We start from the raw sequence: 9024 nt of genomic DNA on the forward strand, positions 1-9024 counted from the left end.
GAGTCCTGAGTACTGATATTGATTAACGCCCTTACCTACCCTATTGCTCGCCGCTTCCTCCCGCCACCAAAGCCAAACATTTTAAAAATTTCATTGTAGCCTTCAGTAAGTACAATTTTTTTTTTTTTTTAATTTTAATTTATTTTTTTACGTTGGCTACGTTCATTTGGCCTTTATGCCATTGGGATATTGTTTTATATTTCATGCATCGAACACTTGGACTTGGTTTCTTGTCCTTTATTATTAGCCTTATCCGCAGTTTCTGAGCTGACTGACTCACGGACTGATCTGTCTGTGGTCGTGGCACAGTCTGAGTCCCGTCCGTAGATTGATATTTTTTTCAAAAGTAAGAGTAAGAATTAACAATTAGAGTTTTTACTTGACAGGCCTTACGAAAAATTACTTTTAGATCTAGTACCAAAAGTTTACCACTGGGTGGGGTTCCCGACCTCCCATGCCGAGATAGTGGGCGGGGCAGGGAGGTATACTTATGTCTTCTATCCCCCTGTATCTGTTTTTCAATTTGCTTTCTGTCTTTGTCTTAGAATCGGATTACTTGTTTTTGTCCTGACCCTGGGTACTTGGCTGGGAGGTAAACAGTAGAATGTATAAAAGTATGTTATAAAATTTGGGAGCTGATATTGATGATTGATATTATTTTCCTCGACTTGTACTTGTAATTGTAAGTAATCATCTCTCTATTGTCTACTGTTGTTATGCATTGCATTATTATATTTGTTTTACATTTTAATTTGTAAACATTTTCATTTGAGTGTGTTCCTCTTAGCGGGGACCTGTGCTTGTGTCTGGATGAGACATTCAGGTGATCTCAATCACAATCTAAGTGACAATTTTGTTGAGTAATATTGGCGGTAAAGTACAAGAGTACAAGTATTTTTTCTATTTTTTCTATTTTTTTAAATATAAAGCATCCTGGATGGTGGATGGCACTATAACTATAACAAGGTTTTTGGCATTTTTAAATTATAGATAAACGATTTGTTTTAGGGAATAAGATGTCGGTAAGTGTGGCTGTATAACAGGAAGCGATATATAATATAAAGAGGTTTGCGAACAACTCATGCATTTACTTATTAATTAGACATGTACATCTCGTTGGAATCTATACTCTTTTGTCTTTATATCGGGAAGAAAGTTTTTAACATTGATTTTTATAATTTTTGTTCCCTTACTGTTGGGTCATGTTGAAATGAAAACATAACTAAATTATAGAAGGTGTGTGATTCAGTTTTGCTTTCAGCACATTGTTATAATATATTATTTTATTTTTTCTTCTTTGTTTCAGTCTTGAACATCGTCAAATTAACAAAATGACGAAAAGGAAATCAGAGGTAAATTGTTATTTAAATTCTAATTGTCTCTTAGTTTAGTCCCTAATACACTTTGTCTTAATACAATACTCTATAGTAGGATTAAAGCATAGCGGCCAACCATACTGATGGAATCGGGACTGGCACGATTTGACAATCTGGAGAAAAATTAAAGACAATAAATTGGACTGTTTACATGTTTGGAAATAACCCTTGCATGTCAACAGGATTTTGCTTTTTTGACTTGTAATGTAAATGTTGCTGCTCGAAGCTTGAAGAAATAAATAACAATGTGAAATTGATTGTAAGCTTCAATTTAATATACGAAAACAGATAAAATGAACGTTTCAGGTTTCCCCTTTATCAACAAAACAGGATGAATGAAACACTACAGACGAATGAGATGATGTCAATAATAATAATAATCACGTTATCTAATTCGTCTTTAGTGTTTCATTCATCCTGTTTTGTTGATAAAGAGGAAACCTGAGCGGGTGGTTGGATGGGAGCATCACCCTTGAATCATATACCTATGATGTTCGCATGGGTGTACGATCCGATAGTGATGTCGTTTCTTCTTCTCTTTACTAGCCTATCCTGCTTCTTTGGTTTGTGATTGTATTTTTGACAGGGGATATTTTTTTTCTGTAAATCTTCTGTCTGTTCTTGGCTATTTATAATTTAGCTTATGATATCTTTAGGTTATGATTTTGATTTACATTTGTACTATTTTTGTTAGATTGCTTGTTTTTTTGTTTCAGCGGTCTCTCATATAACCTCAATTGTGTTGGAAGAGACCTAAAGCAACAAACAAACAAAAAAAAAAAAAAAGAAAAGGAAACCTGAAATGTCCATTTTATGTTTTCGTATATTGAATTGAAGCTTACAATCAATTTCACATTGTTATTTATATTACTTTTTTGACTTGCAAATTAAAAACAGGGAACAGACAAGGCTCTAAATCTAGATTTTATATTAAAATTAATTACATAGTATTCCAAACATACTGCTGTTTTGGGTCATTACAGTATTGTGCGTTAGTGTGTTCCCGTTTTAGCTCTTTGAAAAGTTGGCAACTAGGATTAAAGAAATGATACTGTTTACATCTAGAGCGAGAGATAAAGTGAGTAGGAAAGTGCCAGAAGACAACAGAGATGGGGGCTCGAACCCACGACCTTACTGGTACGACAACCCCGTCTGGCCGGGGAGATCGTGACTCTACCACATGAGCTTTCCACGACCCCACAGGTACTCTGTACTCTCTGGAGCTTGTTTATTTTGTTATTAGGGAGAGCAGTGAATTGCAGTAGCTGAGACGTGACAAGACCATAGCGGAGACGATTATTATCTTCAAGGTGTTGAAAGGTAAAAACGACCTCATCTGTGATGTACTACGGAGCTCATAGTACATAATTTTCACATTCACATTATTGTAAGAACAGTGAAATTATAATTGACTATTTTACTACAGAAATGCCAAATCTTTGCGTTTTTTTTCATACCTCAGTAGCTTTTGCCATCTCTCAGAAGAAGGCCACTGACATAAGGTTCCTCCTCTCAAGACAGAAATAATAATTGGAATTAATGCGACATAGGTACCATGCATGTGTAAAAGAAAGGGGACAGTTAAGAGAGATGCTTTTGTTTGCTCGTTTAAAAAACTTTACAAGATTAGTTTTTTGGTGAGATGCGATGCTTCGCTCATTTTCAGGTTTTTTTTTTGGTTTTTTTTTCAAAAATCATTTGACATCTCTGATTTTAGGAAATCAATCACATAACCTTAGAATTAATTACCTTTTGTTTGTAAATGAGAATGTCATCTTTCCATTTTTACAGGAGGCCCCCGCCCCATCTTCCCCACCCTCATCCCCAAAGAAGACCAAGTCAGACACAGAGGTAAACACATTCATCTTGTGTTATGTGTGAATTTTCACCCCTGAGGACAATTTTTAATTTACTTTATTATTACCCTTTGCTTATATTGTTTTTGAATGAAATATTTGTTGTATGTTGTGCCATTGGATGAATTAGGGTTTGCTATGGAGTATATTATTCTAGATAAAACACCAGCTGCTTGGTTTTTTTCTGAGGTAAGAGTTGTCATCTGCAACTGCACATTATCAAAGTTGTATAATGTTGGATGAAGCGGAATAGTGAATTTAAGATTAGTAGAATGATCATCATAAATATGAAATTTTCGGTTTATGCACTTCATGTAACTATTTATTCCACCCATTTATTACATAAACTTTATACAAGTTTCATATTTTTGATTATAAATTCCCAGTTTCAGCACCACTCAGTGGCGATGGTTTTCCTCGGATCCATGGAAATGAATAATTTTGGAGTTGGGAAGAATTTCCTCCTTTTAAAAAGTTACTTTTCCCTCAATCAAATGTACTGGTAATGAGAGAGAAACTTGATGTGTGGTGGAACAAATATGTGCAGTTTCTCACTTACCAAAAGTTAGCTCGGTTATCAATGATAGTTTATCATCTCAATTTCTTTTAAAAGTAGTGCAGTAAAAATGGTATCAAGTCCATCATCATTACTTCCCTTTGATATGATAAATAATATGTTATATTTTATCCATTCGACTGTCTTGGAGAACGTCAATGAGATCACAGGATTATGGATTGTTTGCTTTTAATGAGCCATGCTGCGGGACCAACAAGAAATGTTGACTTACTTTTAGAGGATTCCACTGTAGTTGGTTCTGCATTCATGGGATAAGCAATAATGCATTTTGGATACTTATAATACAATAGTAGGTCGCTTTGTGTTAATAATCATGTCGATTTTATATGTTTTTGCTATTAAAATGGATTGTTGTCTATTATTTTTTTTTTTGGCTTTAAGAAATTATTTGTCACTTTTTCAGAAACCCCGTGGAAGAGGTCGTCCCCCTCTGTCAGCTGAGGTATGTACATTTTCTTAGAATTCCTGATATTCATTGACTCCAGCGATAAAACTCTTTCATTTTACAGTGAAATGTATGTATGCGCATGTTATAACAGTATCGCTGAGTACTCCACTAATGAGGGCTTTACTTTTCCTGACCCCACTTCCCCACATCCCATCCATCCATCAGTGATTTGGTCAAGGTCTGCTAAAGCTGGTGGAAAGTACTTTGCGATAAACTGTAGTCCTATCCAAAGGGTAATTGCAACTGTACATTTAACGCTACAAAAATCTGAGTATACCTTGGCTCCATAGGCTTTGCGGCTCTAGGGGACCACTTTATAAAAAAAATTGGTTGGTCATGTGGATCGCTAATTTTGCGCTGCTATAATGATAATTAATTATACAACAAATGTATTTGTACAAAGCTGGAAAAGAGTAGACTTTAAATTTCAAAACATTCCATACAATAATAATAATAATCATATCTACCGAATCTTACGAATTTTAGACAACTTTCATGGCCAATTACGAAAATATGAAATTATATGGAAGATTACGAATTTTTAATTCTCAGTAATACTTAAATAATAATAATATTGATGATGATGATGATAATAACAACAACAATAATAATAATAACTAAAATAATGATGATAATAATAATAATGATAAGTACTACAACTACTACTACTATAATAAAGCATTTCTGCAATGCATGACAATGTAATGTTGAAGTGATCATAAATGTAAAATTGTGGTTCGTATAAGATTTAAGAAGATACATACTAATGTCCTTGTCAAATTACGAAAAATTGACATAAAAATTACTAAATTTGAAGTTTTCAACTTGGCAGGTCTGTGATGACAATGATAATAATAGTAATATTAATATAGCGTTTCAGCATCCGCTTTAAAATGCTTTGCAGTGCAGTGCTTTACAGTTAACTCATCGTATGCATATACACAAACACACACATACAAAACATGCCACACATTGAAAGAAAAAGAAAAAAAAATACACCAATCATAAAATGTCAGATAAAATAATTCAGTGTTTAGATGCTTCTTAAATGTCAGTCTGGGTGGGGTTCCTGACCTCCCATAGTGGGCAGGGAGGTACATACTTTGTCTTCTAGTTTTGGGAGATGATATTTTTTCCCTTGTAAATCATCTCTCTGTTATGCACTATATTATTTTTCCTTTTACAATCCCATTTTCTTCCTTTTTACTGGCGCTGATACTGATATGACCTAAATGTGTTGCAAGCGCCGTAAAACATAAAACAAACATCATCTCATCAGTGGATGAAAGAAAATTCTGCTTCTGTTCTTGTTCAAATTTTTATTCAATCCCAACTTATTTTGTTTTGCAGGAGAAGGCTAAGCGTGCAGCCAACAAACCAGCTCCATCTGGCAGGGGTCGTGGAAGGCCCAAAGGATCCTCTGTGAGTTATGCTTGTTTATTTTTTTTTTTAAATATGAAAGTGAAAAATTTGGGAACAGTCAATGGTGTAAGATGAAAATGTGGTTGCGATAGAAAAGAGAGAAAAATTTGGTGATCAGAAATTCTTTAACTTTAACTCTCTCCTTACCAACTATAGGAAAATCGTCAAATTCGTTACGATACAAGCAACATTTTTCTTATTCAAAGTTCTTTTGTACATCATAAAATTTAAAGAAAACGAACTGTGTGTTGTATAGCATGTTTTGCTAAAGAAGTTATGTATGGCAAGAACTTTACTGCTATTATGTCAGTGATTTGTCAGTGGGGTTCAATTTATTTGTGTGTTAGTTGGGTGTGAAATTTGGGGGGAAATCATGAAAATGGCTGGTAAGGAGAGTTATAAAGTTATTCATTGTGTGTACTTTTATTTAAAAGTAGGCAGGTCTCTATGTGACTCAAATGATTGACAATGACATCATATCATTTTTAAAGCATTTATGTTAAGTCAAATTTTTTTTTTGTAAAGCTGGGTTGGAAATCGTATTCTGATACAGGTTTTTTTCCTTGAAATTTAAAATTTAGAGATTTATTTATCTTTTGCCTAAAATGTTTTAGTTTTTTAATTTGTGTCCTTGAGGTGGGTTCTGTCATTTATTGAACATAGAAATTTTTGATTTAATCTTTGCTCTTGGTTACCTTGGTGTGATGTGCACACATAGCAAGTCTGATAACTCAATGCAATTATTGCCTTGATTTATCATTGTTGCGTAATGGACAGTTTTGCACGTCGGTTTGAGATTATTTCCAGTACAACAGTGAGCTCATGACAATTTGGGTTGTCAGACGTGTACACATCCCCTAAGTGAGTGACAGTCAAGATGGAAAGATAAACTTCAAAACACTCTCCTATTCTGCTTGAATTTTTTTTTTTTTTAATTCACTTGTTTATTATTTCTTTATTCACACATTTATATTGATTATATTACAATTTTCAGAAGGCTGCAAAAAAGAGCAAGAAGTAAAGACTTGCAAAGACTTTGGCTCTCCAAAAGGCAGCTTGACGAATGGAAGGAATATGGATTAATTTTGTAATTAGATGGTGTATGAATACTGAAGGCTCACTACCCGGTTAGATTTTATTTGATTTTATTATTTATTATTTAAATAAAATAGAATTTGGGTGTTCTTAAAAAACAATAAATTACGATTCAGAAATTCTAATCGGAGGCTGTAACAAAAGTAGTCTCACATGTCAGAGGTGATAGATAAATAAAAATAAACACAAAACCGAAAGTCTAATAGAAACTTCAATTTAATTCACAGAGACGCACACACACATTACGGACATTTTAGGTTTGCCCTTTGTCAATAAAATGCTGTGTTGGATATTAAAGAGGAAATTTGAGATGAAAATAATTCTGTTGTTAAAGCGAATATTCAAGCTAAGTTTAGTTTTTGTGTTGCAGAATACATATATGAAAATCTTCACTTTAACTATTTATCCGATAATTTAGTATTGAAATAAATTTGTTTATCTCTCTTGACCAGTAGAACAGTTTGTTACATGTCTTTTTTTTTTCTTTCTCCCAAGTTGATATTTTTATCTTGTAATAATGTAATGCCCATGACGAATTAATAAATGAAATGTGGCATATTTATATATATATATATATACCGTTAAACGCAGTAAGATACTATAAATAATGATGGCTCTGCTTTAATAAATGGGTTTTCTGAGGTGTTTCACTCTTGCTTATGATCATGATATTCCTTAGCAGTTGTAGGAAAACACTTTGGTTGAGGCTTATATTGTAAATGATACAGATTTTTAAAATGTATTTTGATTTTTCATTTTTAAGGGGAAAAAATATCCCTTCAGACAAATTGTTTCAATCTGAATATCTTTCCCTTCTAACATTTATTGTTTTCTTTTAAGATACTTAAGTTTTGCAATAAAATTACTTAAAATTTCATTTCCTTCCAATCTAATCTCTGTCTTTTGGAGACCTTTCTTGTCTTGGCTGGACTTGTCGTCAACAAATGAGAGCCACAATGTTATCTTTAATAATTTGTATGTTTTTAATTTGTCATCAACAAACGTATGGTCATAATTTTTCATTTTTATCCATCTCTGAATTTTACATTCTTCATCAGTCATCATTTTCTATGTATACCATCATCAACAGTCAAGTTTTTTAAAAATTATTTTTTTAAAACACAAATAAGCATGAGTTAGTTTTTGTAAAGTTTTTGTAATTTTAATTCATCGGTTTTTACACACAAGTTCATCCTATCATCACATCTGCATGTCATCAATATTGGTATTTGTGTGCTTTTGTTTTTACCATTTGATATTGTCTCACCATTTCTTAAATTATCATTCTGATCATCCGACTTGCTACTACTCACACTGATTTAATCCAATTATCCACATTTTTTATCAGGACAAATTTCTAAATTGTTCCATCCAGCTCCAGATTCAGTTGTATTTTTTGTTTTATAGAACCAATTATTTGTAAAGAAAATTTTGAAAAATATTGGTCTCTCTTCTGTCTCCAAAATTTATTCATGACTAGATCGAACTACACCGAACTTATTTTAGAATACACATGGAGCATATTTTAAAGTGACAGTTCGTTTATTGTTTTTTAATGGGCATCATTCATTTTTTTGTTGAATATTATTTTTACTTCCGTATACTGATATTCGTATTAAAATATTTTAAAGATAAAAACAGATGCTGTCAGTGGCAGGTTTCGATGATCCATTCCATTAAAAAAAATCATCATATCCATAGTTAGTTGATTAAATAAAGAGATCTGAACATCCTCTTGTTTTAAAAAAAAATGTTTTTTGTTTGTTGTTGTTCAGTTATGTAGTCTTGTGGTATGACACTCACTTTCGGATCATAAGGTCTTGGGTTCAAGCCTCACCCGGTGCATGGTTGAGTCCTTGGAAAAAGCTCTTTACTCACATTTTCTCAGGTGTAAAATGACTTCCCCAGAAAGTTGAAAAGAATAAAGACTCGGCACCGACATATTTAAAAAAAAAAAATTGATTTCCAGGATAAATCTGGATACTATGCCAGGACGGTAGGCATGCCTGTTTGGGGTCCATCTGTCCTTGCCCACCATGAACGGTCAAGACCCAACCCAGACAGGTGAAATTCATTATCATCTGGTGATTAAACTAGAGGGTGATAAAATGTTTGTTTTTAAGGGTTTTACAGCGCTTGTGGGACTTTTAGGCCATTTCAGCACCAATAAAAAGAGAGTGGTGTAAAATCCTTTAAAACAAACAACAATTTGATTTGTCTCATGCAAGGGCAAAGATTGACTCCAATGCA

General features: G+C 33.1%; 1 long non-coding RNA gene across 2 annotated transcripts; it reads left to right on the forward strand.

Annotated features, from left to right (window-relative positions):
* LOC144974369 (uncharacterized) lies at nucleotides 1-8506 on the forward strand. Of its 2 annotated transcripts, none has more exons than XR_013645733.1 (6): nucleotides 1-105; nucleotides 1307-1352; nucleotides 3168-3227; nucleotides 4213-4251; nucleotides 5608-5679; nucleotides 6674-8506. It is a non-coding gene; the product is annotated as an uncharacterized LOC144974369 (long non-coding RNA). The 2 variants fall into 2 exon arrangements; XR_013645734.1 differs by lacking the exon at nucleotides 1-105 and adding an exon at nucleotides 161-346.
* Nucleotides 8507-9024: the final 518 nt, after the last annotated feature.

Source organism: Berghia stephanieae, chromosome 6, assembly GCF_034508935.2.
Source record: "Berghia stephanieae isolate SIO BIC M18660-M18661 chromosome 6, UCSD_Bste_1.3, whole genome shotgun sequence".
In the NCBI taxonomy this organism is placed as follows: Eukaryota; Metazoa; Mollusca; class Gastropoda; order Nudibranchia; family Aeolidiidae; genus Berghia; species Berghia stephanieae.